A 17,031-nucleotide genomic window follows, 5' to 3' on the forward strand; every position below is an offset into this window, starting at 1 on the left:
CCTGCTTCCCAGAAGGGATCCCTTGTTGAGACATTCAGATTCATTCTGCCCACTGAGAAGCCTCCGGGGTGCCCTGGTTCCTTGTCCTCACTGAGGCAGAAGAGAGAATCCAACCCAATGCCCATAAAATTGGATGCTCCTCAAAAACACTGTTATTGTTCTCGCTCCACCCTCTCCAGCCCTGTTCCACATAAAAACTTCAGTTCCCAGGTTGTTTCAAGTTCTCCCGAGTGTCAGAGGCAAGGCCTGCAGCTTGCGGACCCTCTCGGCAAACAGGTTACTATTTTTCCTGGAAAGCCTGTCCTGGTGTGGAGCAGACTCAAAGCCCAAGGGGTGAAGGCAGGGGTATGAATGGATGGATGGCGGTGGGGTTGGCGGGACGATGGTCAGCCTGGGCACTAGTTTCTGGATGGGCCCCCCCAGCCGATTCTCGGTTGCAGCTGCCTTGGGAGTACCTCCCACAGGCTGTCATCTTCAATAGCACACCCCATATGTTCACTGTCGCCTGGCTTTTCCATGAAAATGTGCTGCAGGCAGAAATCTGGCATGGTTGTCTGAAGCCAAGAAGAAGCTTTTATTTTTCCCTTTTGACAAAATTTTTAAATCATCGTCATTCAGTCGATTTGACCCAGGAAAGTTATCTCAAAGTAGAGCTCCGCCCCACCCAATCTTCTGGGGGTTCAGGCACCAGGAACAACTTCTCTAAGATGACCTCAGACTACCCTTCTGGGACGGAGCCTTTAGGAGCTCCGCCCACAGCCTGTCCCGAGCACACTGGTATTCTCTCCTTGATGGCAAACATCATAACCTTCCTCTTGGCATCATTTTCTTTTATTTATTCTGTGCCCAGAACCTCCCTGGGCTCTCATGAGAATCTTACAAGCAGAGAGAAAACAACCTCTGTATGGTGTAGACAGCATAAAAAAGGACCGGGGAGAATGAGGGGTGTTTGAAGCCCTTAAATCTCATGCCAAATTGCTAAGAAGTTACCATTTTTGCTGGGAAAATTACAGAAACGGAGAACCAAATAGAAAAATTTTTCTTCAGTGCAGAAATGTAAAGTTTGCGTTTTTGTGTTTGATCAAAGGAAATTCCACTGCCAAACGAGAGCCCTTGAAAATGCCCTGTAGGCTACTTTCATTAGAAAGAAATTTATTGATAATTAAGAGCAAATTTTAGGAGAGCCTTTACTTTTAGGTTAAATTTTAATTGATCTTACTGTCCATTCATTGATTCATTCATCAGATATTATCGAGTGTCCTATGTGCCAAGTTCTCACTGAGAAAATTTATATGGTTCTTTTCTGATGTTCTCCTTGGTAATCTTGTAATTTTATATTATGAGAGCATCTTACAAAATGCAGTTCTTATCATGAAAATTCATTCTCTGACGCTTAGAACTTTCCTTCTTAGGAAGCTGAGATGCCAGAGAGAACCCGTCATGCTGGAGCCTAGTTCACATTGCTGAGATCAGAGTTGGAACACTCTACCTTGACTCTCTTGGGACCGAAGTGGAAGACAGGTAGGGAAAACACTTTTCTTGTGTACCCATTATAGATCAGATGCTTCACAAAAATAATCTTATTTAATTTTAATTTTCACAACCGATAGGTAGATAAGATTTCCATTTTGTAGTTCAAAACACCGAGGCTGGGATGGCTGACGAAATTTGTACAGTTAATTAACTGGTAGGTGTTGACATCGCTAACCTTTACTGCCTTTCAGCCACATCACCCATTTCATGAGTCCATATTTATTGAGCGCCTCTTGTTTACTAGGCGCAGTTCCAGGCACTAAGGGTAAGTCACCATCCTCATGGGGTTCCCAAGCCTGTGGTTGCGAAGGCAGTAAACAAACTTGGTGAGATGCTTCAGGTGGCCACAGGGAGATGAAGAAAGAGGAAGCAGGTGAAGGGATGGGGAACGAGAGGCTGGGGCGACCCTGCCACGAATGAGCATCTCTGTGGCAGAGCACAGGGTCTCCAATCTGTTCCCGGATGAGAAGAAGAGAATGAGCACACATGTTGGCACCTGCAGTGAGTGGAAAGCTGCCCGTGAGGGTGGTGAGAAGGGAGGAGGAACAAGGAACTGAAGGAAATTTTTTTTTTTTTTAAATTTATTTTTGAGACAGGGAGAGACAGAGCATGAATAGGGGAGGGTCAGAGAGAGGGAGACACAGGATCCGAAACAGGCTCCAGGCTCTGAGCTGTCAGCACAGAGCCCGACGCGGGGCTCGAACTCACAGACCTCGAGATCATGACCTGAGCCGAAGTCGGCCGCTTAACCGACTGAGCCACCCAGGCGCCCCTGAAGGAAAATTTGTAAAGAGGTGTTGTTCCTTGGGCTTTAGTCCGTTTCTCTCTGTATGTCCTCTTTCAACTCTGTAATGACCACCTGGCCCAGTTAGTCTTTCTCATCTTCACCCGTGAGCTTCGCTGTATACCCTGTACCTCCTGGGCGAGTCTGCTCTGAAGGTTATAGATATCACCCCCTGTCCCGCCCATCCCTCCCAGTCCCTTGGATGTCACCATTTCCTAGTGACCTTGACTTGTCTCCTTGATAGTGTACCCATCCTATGTTTCAATCCTCCAGGGCCCACGAAGGGAATGAGAGAGTTATTTTTTTTCTATACGGAGTTAGCTTATTTTGCATTTGCAATTGCATTTTGATAAACTGCAAATATGCCTAATGTCGACATGCCCCAGGACCTCTTCTTATCTTCACCTTCCCCTCCTTGGTGATCTCATCCAGTTTCAAGGCTTTAAAGACATCTCTATATAGATGACTCTTGAATTGACAACCCATGCCCTCTGCCTATCTGAGTTTTCCACTGGGGTGTCCAATAGACATCTCAGAATGAAGACTGTATGCCCAAGCCCCAGTTTCCATCTACAGTCTTCTCCGTGCAAGTATATGGTAACTTTATTGTCCCAGCTGCTCAGGACAGCAAATTGGGGCCATCCTTTACTCTTCCTTTGTCCTCACATCTGAAAAGGGTTGGTTCTCCTTCAAATAGATCCAGAATTCACCCTTCCCTCAGCTACCACTCTAGCCTAAGCCACCATCCACCCTATCCTGCTTTGGCTGTTCCAATAAGCTTCCAATAAGTTCCAATTCTCCTTGTGATCTACTCTTAACAGCCGGAGTGATCTTGTTAAAAAAGCAAATCACATCATCTGGCTCCTCGGTTTATACCCTCCCACGGCTCCTACTTTACTGGAGGAGTCAAGCCGGAAACTGTTCTCTTCACCTCTGCTTCTCTGGATAAAACAGAAACAAGCCTTGCTTGCTCTAGGCCCTTCTCTTGTGTTCTCCCTCCAGCTCCTGTAGGGGGGGTGCCGCAGGGGCTCCTAATGTTTACAAGGCCACACCCAGCTGCAAAGTTATCCTCACATGCTAATCAGTTGGTCATTTTAAATTTGGTCAAGGTTAGATTTGTTAAGAAAGGTCTTCCCCCAGATCCTAGAACTCTCCTCACTAGCCCTGGAAGATAAGACCTTCTAGTGGCTTTATCTAAGGAGAGATTGTCCCCTTTGTCCCCACCCCCGACCCCCACCGGTGGCTGTTCTGTCGCCACAGGGCAGGTCAGGGCCCACACCCACAGGACATGCCTATTTGTTTCAAGGAACATTTAACTCAGCAGCTTTCTTCTACCTGGGCCTGCGACTCCTTTTTTTCCCTTTTTTTTCCCCCTTTAAGAAAACTAAGTCCATTTTAATTTTATGGGCTTGACAGAACTAGGACAATAGGACAATGTTTCCTCGGATCAAAATTTTTTGTGAGAATTTTTTTGGCAGAATCAGTGTTTGCAAGAAGCAGATAAAACTTGACTGTTGGAGAACCTCGCCGTAGCAAGCAGCTGCCTGCCAGCAAATCTTCAGTTAACAACAGAACTGGAGTCATTGTTAGCCAGGTAGGAGAGATGGGGGGTGGGGGGGGGGTGGAGAGAAAGCCCTAGAGCTTCCTTGTTAGGCTCTAAATGAATTGGTTGTTTAGCAATTACCGTAAGACAGCAGATCTGGGTACATGAGCTCTCTAAAGATAACATCTCAACTTGGTTTGCCTTCCTTACACAACATGGGTGCATATGCATCAAGGAAGCCCCACAGCCCCGAGATATTTTATTCACCTCACACTCGGAGGAGTTCACTGACTGGAATTCAATAGAAACTGTTCTCTGTGTGAAAGTAATTTCAGAAAGTAATCTAGTTTATGGAAATGAAAGGCATCAAAACACAAAAAAACACTGTTTCTCTACAAGTGCTTTGCCTCAAATATTTGACATGGAAATTTGTATAATCCCTCTGGGGGCACGTGGGTTTCACCAGTGTTAACATCTTTTGAAATGAATTTCACAAATGTTTATTTGCCGTGCCAGGCTGACAAATAATTTAGAATATCGAGGCATCTTACCGGAATCAACCTTGATACGGATCTCAGATGATTGTGGAGGTTAAAAGGTGTGAATTGTAATTGGGCATTGGGGTGACATCACTTTCAAACACTGCCCCGGGGAGCAAAGGTGTCACTTAGCTCCTCTGGGTCCCCAAGTCTCCCTGTCAGGTGATGCCCTTCAGTAATGACAATGGATCATCCGCTGACATGTTCTGTTTTATTTTTCGCACAGGAAACCAGTCTTTTTGCACCTGTCTGGAGCGAGGGCAGAGGAAGAAACTGAAGCAGTGGGCAGGCTCAGGTCTGATGTGGGCAAAATCAGAAATGGGGTGAAATGGGGTGGTCCTTAAGAAACGAGTGGGCACAAGATGAGCCCGAGGAAGACAGGGTTTGGGTTTGAAGAGACTCAGGGAAGAGCAGGAGAGAGGGAAGGTTATGTGTTCCATCGTCTGAACCTGGAATGCTCTTTTCTTCCTTTGGGAGAGCGCTGGCTTGTCATTTTAGAGGATCTCCTGTGGTCCCATGAGAACCCTTTTCCCTCACGAAGGCCCTTCCTTGGAGCCATGGGTCCAAGGCTCTTTGGCCCAGCCTCCTTGCCTCACGGTTGACCTCAGTCTCAATGATCACTAAATGCTGATGCCTGGACCCGGGCCAGAGCAGGGTCTGCTGGACCAGGGAGACCTCAAGCAGGGGTCTGCGGACCCTGTAGAGTGGTGGACACCACGGGCGGGACAGCGAGCTTCTGGTTTTACAACACCTCCGTCCCATGACCTCTCTTCCAAGTGTGCCCTGACACCCAGCCTGCTGCCTGTAAGACACCTCTAGGGGGAGGTCCCATGGGCCCCTCAAACTCTGTGGCTTCCATGCAAGCCTGTTCCTCCTCTTCCTGAATTTCCATCTCTGTTTATGATACCAGTCATCAAGTCTAGAAACCTCAGCAAGGCCAATGATTCGTACCTTCCCCTCTGCTCCTCCTCTATCCGGTCACTTGCTGAGTTCTGTTGACTCAGCTTCTAGTAGCACATTCTATCTACAGTATTATTCAACAGGGCATAGTGGATGAGACAATCCTTCATTTTGTGGGACTGTCCTATGGACTGCAGGTCATTTAACATTTCTGACCCTGCCCACCCAATGCTAGCAGTGCCTGCCTGTCACTGTGGCAGAAACAGCCCTAGACATTCCCAAGTGTCCCCCAGGCTCAGTGTCATCCCAGTTGAGAAACACGGGAACTTTTCTTCTGTCACTACCTGGGATTCTGACAGTTTTGCTTTTGATCTGAGATGCTGGATGTGGGATGATCTAATTGGCCTCCTCACTCTTAATCTCTCCCTTCCCCAAGCCGTTTTGCACGAAGCCGTTGAATAATGTTTCTAAAGCGCAGCTCTGATCACATTACTCCCTGTTCAGATCATTTAGTGGCACTCTATGCCTGTGAATGAAATCTAACTCCTGAGCCTTGAATTCAAAACTCTGAATTTCCAGACTCTAATTAAGGCCCAATCGGCCTTAATATCCCTCTCTACTGCTTCCTTTTCCAGACCCTTATGTTCCCAAAGGAATGGTGAGCGACTAAATGCATATTTGACCAGAGCGCCAGTGTCTTTTGGCAAACACAGCCAACAGTGGAGGGTTTGCAGGGCGGCCTGTTTAATGCCGCATCATAAACCACTAAAAACTCAGTGACTTAAAACATCGACCAACTTTATTTTTATTGTAAGTCTTTGGATCAGGAGTCTGGGCAGGGTTCTGCTGGGCGATTTGTTTGTTCTAGTGGTATCAGCTGGGATAGATACTTGGCGGGTTAGTGCCTGGTCTGAAGAACACAAGACAGCATCACTTGGCACGTCCTGGTCACTCAGTGTCGACATCTGGCAGGATGGACTCAGCTGGATCCCTCTCTTCCATGGAGTCCCACTCTCCAGAAAGGGAGTGGCATTTTTTTTCCATGGTGGCTCAAAGCTCTAGAGGAAGGAAGCAGAAACTGTAGTCCTCTTAAAGGCTGGACCCAGCATTGGCCGAGCAGTCACCGAGCCTGCCCGGACTCAAAGGGTGGGGTGCCCGGAGGGCCGGGGGTGCAGACAACCTGGCGGGAGAAGTCTTGAGGATTTGCAGCTCACTCTAATCCTTCACGACAGGGTCGATTAAACTGTACGGGTATAACAGCACAGATGTCAATCTGTGGCTTCCACTTTTACGATTCTGTAAATTTCTTTCGGGCACTGTTGTCAGCCTAGCCCTGAAGCGGAACACATCCGCCCTTCTGTCCCTATTTAACCTCTGTCCTCTGGCGAGGCTCCCTGAATCTGACCTACTCTCATCTTCGGCTTTGGAAAACCTTTCATCAGTGAGGCGTCATGGCCACGCCCAGGACCACCGCTGGACAGCAGGGTCCAGAGCAGCTCTGCCCGGTAGAAATATAATGTAAGCTACTTGAATTACTTTACATTTCTCTTTTTTTTAATGTTTATTTTTATTTCTGAGAGAGAGAGAGAGAAAGAGAGATGGAGCATGAGCAGGGGAGGGGCAAAGAGAGAGAGGGGGACACCGAATCCAAAGCAGGCTCCAGGTTCTGAGCTGTCAGCACAGAGCCGGACGCGGGGCTCGAACTCGTGAACGGAGAGATCATGACCTGAGTGGAAGTTGGATGCCCAACCGACTGAGCCACCCAGGCATCCCTAATTACTTTACATTTCTTACTAGCCACATTACAAAGTAAAAAGAGAGGTGCCTGGTGGGCTTAGTCGGGAGAATGTGACTCTTGATGTCTTGGGTTACCCCAAGTTGGGTGTAGAGATTACTTAAAAATAAAATCTTAGGGGCGCCTGGGTGGCTCAGTCGGTTAAGCGGCCGACTTCAGCTCAGGTCATGATCTCGTGGTCCGTGAGTTCAAGCCCCATGTCAGGCTCTGTGCTGACAGCTCAGAGCCTGGAGCCTGTTTCAGATTCTGTGTCTCCCTCTCTCTCTGACCCTCCCCCGTTCATGCTCTGTCTCTCTCTGTCTCAAAAATAAATAAACGTTAAAAAAAATTAAAAATAAATAAAAATAAAAACAAAATCTTAAAAATAAATAAATAAATCATAAAAGGAAACAGGTTAAATCAATAATACGTTTTATTGAGGTCCCTGGGTGACTCAGTTGGTTAAGCGTCCAACTCTTGTTTTTGGCTCAGGTCATGATCTCACGGCTGGTGAGCTCGAGCCCCAAGTTGGGCTCCACGCTGTCAGGGCAGAGCCTGCTTGGGCTTCTCTCTCCCTCCTTCTCTCTGTGTCCCTCCTTCCCCAAAATAAATAAACAAAACTTAAAAAAAGTAGAATACGATTCATTTGCCCTGGTATATGAAGAAGTGATCATTTCAACATGTAATCACTAAATAATAAAATTATTGAGCTATTTTACGTTCTTTTTTCATATGGTGTCTTCAAAATCCAGTGTGTATACACATACAGACCATCCTGATTCAGTCTGGTTCAGTCCTGCCTCGTCTCGAGTGCTCAACAGCTACAGGTGGCTGGTGGCTACCACAGTGGACAGCACTGGTCTAAAGCTCTGTCACTCTGATTTGTCCCCTCCTCGTCCTGTTAGGGAAAAATCTGTTATATGATGGCAGACGGGACTGATAAGGGAATTTCAGTCCCAGCCTGAAGACCTCCCTTCCGGTTCTTCGCACCCTGCTTGCCTCAGGCGCCAAATTACTACTCTTGAGGGATGCAGAAGTAACAGACTATAAATTGTCCCCTCTGTCGATGCTCTGGGCTCAGACCTCTGGAGAATGATCTCCTCTGAGCCTGCCAGTGTAAAATAAACCTCCTGCCTTCCAAGATGTCCGAGTGCCGCTTGGTTCTTCTGCCGGGTGATCCAGACCAGTTTCCGTAACAATCCTACCAAAAAAATAACAACAAAAACCCCTACCCTACAGGTGGACTCATGCTAGAATAAACACTCAGGCATCCTTAAAGGGGACAAGCCACCCAAAGGGTCCAGATGAAGGAAAATTCTCCACTGACAGCTAGGTGGGAGTGGGATAGACTGAGGGCTGTTATACCTTTTTCTGCAAGCTGCAGACCCATCACCTCAGTGGTTGTCTTTCCAAGCCAGATCCTCAGTCTCTCTATCTTAAGCAAAGCACTCTACATAAAAATTCAGATTTGCTAAGGAGCTAAGTGGCTATTCAATTTAAATAAGAGTCTGCTTTACCAAAGGATTCACTTCAGAATTGCTTAAGCTAGAGCATTTCTCTCGTGTATTCCAAATACATCCATTTAATTTTAAAAGATTTAATCACATTTCACCGACATCTATTGAATGAAATAAATTATCCCTACACATGAAGGCTTCCTGAAAGTTGATTTTGGGGATGAGCAGGAGCAGAGAGGAAATACTCTAGAATGTGAGGGCTGTAAGAAAACTTTGAGCTCACAGAATCTTGTCCACAGTTGGCACGTGCATGCACCTGGGCCGACCCTCCTCATGGGAGACAGCATGATGGCCTGCCTTCGAGACAGTCCAGTGTGGCCCCAGGCACCTTGTCTACCCCGCTGTCTCGGCAGCTGCTAACCAATAGACCTGCGGCAGCAGTGAGGTGAAATCTGCGTCTTTGTTCTTACATAACACCAAGGGCAGCTGTGGGATTACCTGCTGGCCCTCTACTCTGGTAAATTTCTACTCTGAAATTTACCTGGGCCCCCATTCAGGGTTGATTGGTCTACAGTGGGCACCTCGCTTAATCCAGGAGACCACGAGAGCAAGTCAGCGAGTCTCTCTGGTGGCTGAAGCTATGGCACAGGAGGTGCCTGGGCTCTGCTTTTCCACCAGGCTGGGGGATGACCCCTCATTTGTTCAACTCTCCTTTGGTTTCCACGACACCACGGTAACCATCTGTTAAGTTATCTTTCTGAGGAATGAGTGTGACTTGACTTCTCTCATTTGTGAGCCTGGAGTCATAGCTGATACATAGGGCCAGCTTCATGGGTCTGAGACCTGGGCCTTCACACGAGGCCTGTCCTTACAAAGGCACTGTGCTTGGTTTAATGTTCTGCTGTCACCATCTTGAAATCCTTAATTTTTGAATAGGGGGCCGTGCATTTTTACCTTGTGTTGAGCCCCACAAATTGTGTAGCGGGTCTTAACGAACATAACTTTGTTTCATAAGACGAGGTAATTGAGACTGTGATGAGGTCAGTAATTCATCTAAAGTCACAGAGCTGGGTACAGCATCCACGTTCAGTCCGGTGGCGTCCAAGTTGGGACCGAGAAACTGACATAAACAGGCGACGAGGGGGAGAGGGAAATAATTTTTATTTCTGTCACTTTTTCCATGACGCAGAAGCTCCCTAACCCCAAATCTTAATGACCACTGTTTTGCTTCTCAGTTTCCCACAAATAAGCAGTAGAAAGGGTAGGTAGAAAAAGGCTGGCTGGTGTCACAGACCAATTGTTCTGAGAGAAGGAAACATTTGCCATGTTGCCAAAGCCGACCTCATTTCCCAATTTCCCAAAGACCCAATTTCCCCGGCTGCTTTGTTGACATAGCAACAGTGAATTCTGAAAGGGTTGTTATAATATTAATATGTATTTCATGGTGGGCTTGCCCCGTGTTCTTCCCTAACCTTGTGAGCCAGGCCTGAAAAGAGGGGCTGTTGGCATCTGGCCACTGAAAATAAGAAACCTGAGGCCCAATTCTCTGAGTGGGGTGAGAAGTAAGGGAGCGGCAGGTGTCTCCCTCAGCGCATTCAGACAACTGGAGGAAAGGTGGGGTACACCCAGCCCCCAGGCTCCTCAGCCTTCCCGAGTGGAGGTGCTGACTCTGGAGATATTTTAAGTTAAAGCTGCACCTTGGGATACATTTCCTTCCTCCTACTACTCAGGGTGTTAAATGTAGCACCTGTGAGCCATTGTGTAGAAAATCAATTATACCTTGGGCCCAGTGATAAGAATTCATCCCCCCCTGAGCTCAATTTTCAAAAGGCTTCAAAAGGCCTCCCACCTCTTTCCTTTTTTCCAATGCAAATGAGCAACACTCAGGAAATTTGCATGCCAAATTCCAACTAGGGTTTCAAGCGAGTAAATGGTCATATTTATTAGTAATAGCGTAGTAGATGAGTACGAGGTATTTAATAAGCGTATGTTCAATGCGTAGCATTTTGGTAGCACTTAACAGTTTTCAAAGCTTCCTCCCTCCCTGTACATCATCTATTTGATTCTTAAACAAACAAACAAACCTAAACGCCCCATGATGAGGGGTAGAGGGGGATTTAGTATCCTCATTTCTGAAGAAAAGAAGGCAGGAGAAAGATTTTTATCTCGCCCAATGTCACACGGCTGATTCATGACTATCAGAGTTGGGGTGAGAAGTTGAGGGTGACTCCAGCTGCCACTGTGTCACCGCTGTACCATTGCTGCATGGTATTTCAGAAGGGACAGATGGACAAAACGGAAGTTGTACCAAGTGACTGCAGGAAAGTGCAATTAATAACAGCTAAGATGTACTAAAGACTTACCATGCGTTTGTCATGGATATTAACTCATTTGATTATTTATTTCAATGAAACTTTTTTAGTTTGAGATGATTGTAGATTCACATGTCACTGTCGGAAATAAGAGAGAGCCTGGGCATCCTTTATCCAGTTTCTCCCAGCAGTCATATCTTACAAGAGCAATGTCAGAACCAGGATACTGATATTGACAGTGATACAGTCAAGATACACAGTATTTCCATCACCCCCGGGTCCCTCGTGTTGTCCTTCTATAGACACACCTACTTCCCTCTCACCCCCTCTCCTCCGTAACCCCTAGCAGCCACTAGTCTGTTCTCCGTTTCTATACATTTGTCATTAATATGAATGGAATTATGCAGCACAGAATCTTTTGTGGGTTTTTTTTTTCCCCCACTCAGCATAATTTTACGGAGATTCATCCAGATCGTTTCATGTGTCAGTAGTTCATGCTCCTTTAGTGCTCAGGACCATCCCGTGGTATGGATGTGCCACTTTTTTTACCCACTCACCTGGTAAAGGATATGTGGGTGGTTTCCTTTTGGCTGTTAGAAATAAAGCTTCTGTAAACATTCCTGTCCAGGTTTGTGTGTGAATGTAAGTCTTCATTTCTCTGGGATAAATGCCCAGGGGTAATTATTGGGTTGTATGATTGTTGCACGTTTAATTTCTTAAGCAATTGCCAGACTGTTTTACATTCCCACGAGGAATGCACGAGCGATCTAGTTTTTCCACGTCCTCACCCACATTGGGTTTGTCACTATTTTTTATGTTAGTCTTTCTGCTAGGTGTGTACCCATGCTTCACTGTAGTTTTATTTTACATTTCCCTAATGATGTTGAACATATTTTCATGTGCTTCTTACAGTTTCTACCTACTTTTGGATGAAATGTCTCTTCACAGCTTTTGCTCATTTTCCATTGGATTTTTTTTTTTTTTACTCTTGAGTTTTGAGTTTTTGAGTTTTATATATTGTAGATTACTAGTCTTTATTAGTACACACCTTGAGATATTTTTTCCCAGTCTGTAGCTTTGCTTTTCATTGTGTTCACGGGCTTTTTTGTTTTGCTTTTGCAGAGCAAACTTTTCAATGTTGAGAAAGTCCAGTTTATCTATTTTTCCTTCTATGGGTCATGCTTGTGGTGTCAGCTGTAAGAACTTGCTAGCCCTAGATCTTCAAGCTTTTTTTCCTTATGTTTGTTTCTAAAAGTTTTACAGCTTTCCATTTTCCATTTAAGGCCACAATCTGTTTTGAGTGCATTTTTGTATATGATGCAAGACTAAGGGAGGTCTTCCCCCACCGCCCGGGGCCCCACACCCAAAGGATGTCCAATTGCTTCAGCACCGGAAACTTGAAAAAGCCATTTTCCTCTGTTCAGTTTCTTCCGCAACCTTGTCAAAATTCCATCGGGCGTATCTGCGTGAGTCTGTTTCTCGGTTCTCTGTTCTGTCTTGTTTGCTTTTTAACAACCTCTTGCAATAGATGCTACTGTTACGTCCACTTCACAGATGAGTAAACTGAGGTGCAGACAGTGGAGGCAAGTTTTCTATCATCCAATATTTGCCACGGTAAGTGGCAAGCAATGAACACTAGCAAAGACTTCTGCATATAAAGAGAGACAACTATATTAAAAACAGGCTCAGTTACATTAAAAGTTATCCTATAAGGAGTCAAATCAGAAAAAAGTGTCCATGCTTCCTTTGGAGATATCCTCATCCAGCTTATCAGAAAAGCACCAACAAACAAAATAACTAATTGTAGACACAATAAAGTGCCTGCAGACTGGATTTATCATTCTATTAGGCTCAATAAACGTCACTTTGTTTTCCCTAACAAGCTAAGGAGAACTGTTATTTGTTCCATAAAGTAACGATCAGGTGAAGAAAAAAACAATGTCAATGGGGTGCCCTTTACCTGTTGACAGATTGCAGTGATGTGAAACCTGGCACTGGGTCGTGATTACTTGGGATACTTTAGAAAAATCCAGATTCCAGTACCACATACCACAGCTGTTCAAGCAGAATCTCCAAACTTGAGCTGCTTCTATGTATATATTTATTTATATATTTATATTTATCCATTTATTTACCTTTTTTCCCCCTGTTTGTGCAAGGTTTTAAAATTCTCTAAGGAATTTATTTATTTACTTTAAAGTTTATTTATTTATTTTGAGAGAGAGCAAGTGGGGAAGGGGCAGAGAGAGAATTCCAAGCAGGCTCTGCACTGTCAGTGCAGAGCCTGATGTAGGACTTGAACTCAACGAACTGCAAGATCATGACCTGAGATGAAGCCTGATGCTCAACCGATGACTGAGGGCTGCCCCTCTCTAAAGAATTTTAATGCAGCTGGTCACTGGATGGGCAAGAGGGTTAAAAGAAGTTTTCAAAAATGAGGCCGACACTACCTTTTAGAGTAGGCGAGTCCCATTTTGAGAAATTGAGGGGACACGAAAAACCCTTTACAGTGTCCTAGGTTTGGTTTTATAGGAAAAAAGAGCTTCCAAAAGTTGCCCACCCACTTGTTTCTTATATCCAGGACTGGGTGTGATCACTAGCCATGTAACTGAGTTTTAATTAATAGAGATCGCTCTGCAGGGTTGAAAAGCATATTTTATGGGCTCTCAAATATTCAGTTGTGAAGTCCAAATCAACCCTGATGTAAAAAAATCTGTATCTCCCAATTTGAATTGTTTAAGCAGATGGGACTTTTCAGGTAGAGGGTGGTGATGTGTTCAGGTGAGATTCTAACACAGGTTACTGGAATTGTCATTCTTTTCTCTTATAATCAAATAACAAAAAATTGAGTAATCAGTACATGGTCAACCCAGAACGACCTGCTCTCTGATTTCTGTGTCATTTGCCAAGAGTCTCAAAGGTTTATATTTGTTGTCTTCTTAATATTCAAACCACCTGGGGTAGATTTATGGTTCAGTCCCCAACATCCATCCTGTTTTAGATCAGCCTAATCTTACAACACTGCTCCTCACTCTCCCACCTCCTTGCAAGCTATTCATCAGTACTGAGCTCAGTGACAGAGACTTTCCAGCACCCTCCCTATTTGGTTCTACAGTCCATCCCTAAGGCATAGGAAGATCACGCTTCTCCATCCACTTGCAAATGGATGGGGCCATATAACTAATGGGCCATGAACCAACGTGACAAGTATCATTCCAGGGTTCAACATTAGATCGTTGCACAAGGCCTTCCACCACTCTCTTCCTCTGACACAGCAACTGTGAAAGAATGTTTGGACATGCAGGTACCACAAGATTTCTGAGCCAACCCAAGGAGATGACCATCCTGGAAAGTCTCTGGACTCACGGCAGACTGCATGAAGCAAAAAGTAAATATTTGCTGTGTGAAACCAGCGAGATTTGGGGATCCTCCTTCCCTCTCTCCCTCCTTTTCTTCCTTATTCCCTTCCTTCCTTCCTTCCTTCCTTCCTTCCTTCCTTCCTTCCTTCCTTTCTTCCTTCCTTCGTCTCTTTCTTTTAGAGAAAGGCAGGCTGCCACATGCAGCACGTCATTTGGAGGTATCTGGAATCTCAGAAGCTTGACTGACCCCACCTTCTAAAACTGGACCTCTAGAGCTTGTTTGGAGGTTCTAGCAGAGGAGTTACCTGAACACCATTGACTGAAGAAATATCCTCCTCTACTTGGGGAAGGTTGCCCTCTCGCACAGGTGAGTGGGCAGCTTTGGGAGGGACACACATGGAGCCATAAGGGAGGAAGGCGACACCCACCTAGGCAGCCAGATCAGCCAAATCAACCTTGGCCATCAATGGGGTGACAGATGTCACAGCCAGCTCGTCCTCATATCCTGGGGATTATTTCTTACTGGAGCATAATTTAGCTCAAGCTAAGACCCTCTTCTAGATATGAGATACAAGATAAAATCAGATGGGGTGGGGGAGCGTTGGGAAATGTTTCTTTTCTCCTAAAAGGAACCACTAGACGAGGTAGTCTTTTTCCTCTGGATTATGGGGTCTGGGTGTGAAGCTTGGGACTGACTGCTACAACTTTCTCACTCCCAAAGGTGAAGCCAACACTTAACATGGTGGAGCAAAGAAAACTTGGGTTCTTGATGACATCTTTGAGCTGCTGACTCAACCAGCCCGGGAAATGTACCTCTTTTCTTTCTGTTATGTGAGAGAATAAATTTCTTATTGTTCAAGTTGGTTTGATCTGGAGTTTCTGTTACTTGCAACCAAAAGCATCCTAACCGATAAGTCATGGCTGATCACAAGACAATATTAAACTTACTTAAGTCTGCTACAACTACTACTTCTGTTGCAGACATTGCTAAGAGCTTAATTTCTCATTTAAATGGGGAACTAAATTTAAAATAAGATGATGTACAAACTTGCGATTGTTTCAAATGTTTTATAGTAAGTAAGGCTTTAAGACTCCACTTAAGCTACTGAGAGAATCTGCCTTCCAGCTGCAGGAACAAAGGTGCTGAGCCTTCCTGGCTACAGAGGGGTGTGTGATCACTCTCACTACATTCTCCCACAGAGGTCCTGCCTCCCCTCCTGCCGGGCTCAGCATCACCACAAGTGGAATATACAGGTCGCAGAGAAAAATCATCACAGTTGCACAGGAAGTGCAGAGAGAGGGTAACGGAATTTGAACAGAGCTTGCTGGCACCCTGAGATGCCTTTCAAGATGAGTTTCTCTTCTTGGTGCCAAGATGGCTTGGTCTTTTACTATAGGGATCCAGGTAAAATATGGGGATTATGAGCCTTGTCACCCCAGCTCTGAGTGATCCTAAAAACTCATAGAAGACCTGAAGTTTTTGATATGACTGCCTTATCCCCTGGAGGAATCTCTGAAGGGAAGTCTATGCAGATCCAAATTATATCTAAAAGATCACCCAGGAAGGCAGAAAAAAGGGATCAAGTTGGGGTCAGTTCTCAGTGGCTACAAAACAAGAGGCTCCAGAATGATGACAGGGGGAGAGTCACAGGAATGACAAAAGCATTCCTTGTGTGTGTGCGCGTGAGCATTTTTCCCCCTGAAATGTCCCTTAATTCTGTTAGATCATTTTATATTATATCGCGTTTGTATTTGGGGGGATGTAGATGTGGTTTAGGTAGAGTGAATAATTAACTATGATAAGTGTTAGGGAACAACCATGGTTCTCTTGCATTCACTCATTCATTTATTCTTCCATCCATCAAGAATACGTTTATTAAGGGAGTAAGTGGCTCAGTTGCTTACTGAATACTGAAGAATACGTTTATTAAGGGAGTAAGTAAGTAAGTAAGTAAGTGGCTCAGTTGCTTAAGCATCCAACTCTTGGTTTTGGTCAGGTCATGATCTCCTGGTTTGTGAGTTCGAGCCCCACATTGGGCTGTGTGGTGTGGAGCCTGCTTGGGATTCTTTCTCTCCCATCTCTCTCTCTCTGCCCCTACCCCGCTTGCTCTCTCTTTCAAAATAAATAAATAAATAAATAAATAAATAAATAAATAAATAAATCTAAACAAGAAGAAAGAAAGAAAGAAAGAAAGAAAGAAAGAAAGAAAGAAAGAAAAAGGAAGAATATGTTTATTAAGCACCAACTTCATGCCAGATTTGGTGCTGGGCACATGGAGACAGAGGAGATGCCGTCCCTGAATTTGGTGTGTTGGGAGACAAACATAAGCAGGCCATGACAATCGAACATGACAAAAGCCATAAGCGATTATGCCTAGATAACGATGGGAGGGGAGAGGAGGAGCACTGTCTCTCAACAAATACCCCACAGCCCAGAGATTCTACCTGTGGACATGTATTGTCTTAGATTAAGAGGGTCTTAAGAAGTCCTCTGTTAGAAAGGATGTTTTGCCTTGGGTTCTCTCAAAACGGAAGGCCTGAGATGAGGGCCTATGTGCAGGTAGTTTATTTTGAGAGGTAAACCCCAGGATCTAGAGTGGGGGGACCAGAAAACAAAACAAGGAGGAAGGGAAAGGCAATCCAGGGGTGCATTTGGGAACTGGCTACCACTGTGGTCACATGGGTCAGTCCCTCAGGCGGAGCTTCTGAGGAACACGGGAGAGGGGAGAGGGAGAGTGAAAGACACGGGAGAGGGGAGTTTTACCCATGGGCTCTTGTCTCCATTGGTCAAAGTTGGAGTGTTGACTCCAGCACACCTCCAGGTCTGTGC

The 17,031-nt window shown here is 45.3% G+C and overlaps 1 long non-coding RNA gene across 1 annotated transcript; it reads right to left on the reverse strand.

The window, feature by feature from the left end:
• Nucleotides 1-7,483: 7,483 nt before the first annotated feature.
• Nucleotides 7,484-16,080, reverse strand: LOC147579941 (uncharacterized). Its single transcript, XR_015252353.1, has 2 exons — nt 11,400-16,080; nt 7,484-9,650 (listed from the first exon to the last, which is right to left on the reverse strand). It is a non-coding gene; the product is annotated as an uncharacterized LOC147579941 (long non-coding RNA).
• Nucleotides 16,081-17,031: the final 951 nt, after the last annotated feature.

Source organism: Puma concolor, chromosome B3 (assembly GCF_028749965.1).
Source record: "Puma concolor isolate L17-30 chromosome B3, mPumCon1.1.hap2, whole genome shotgun sequence".
NCBI lineage: Eukaryota > Metazoa > Chordata > Mammalia > Carnivora > Felidae > Puma > Puma concolor.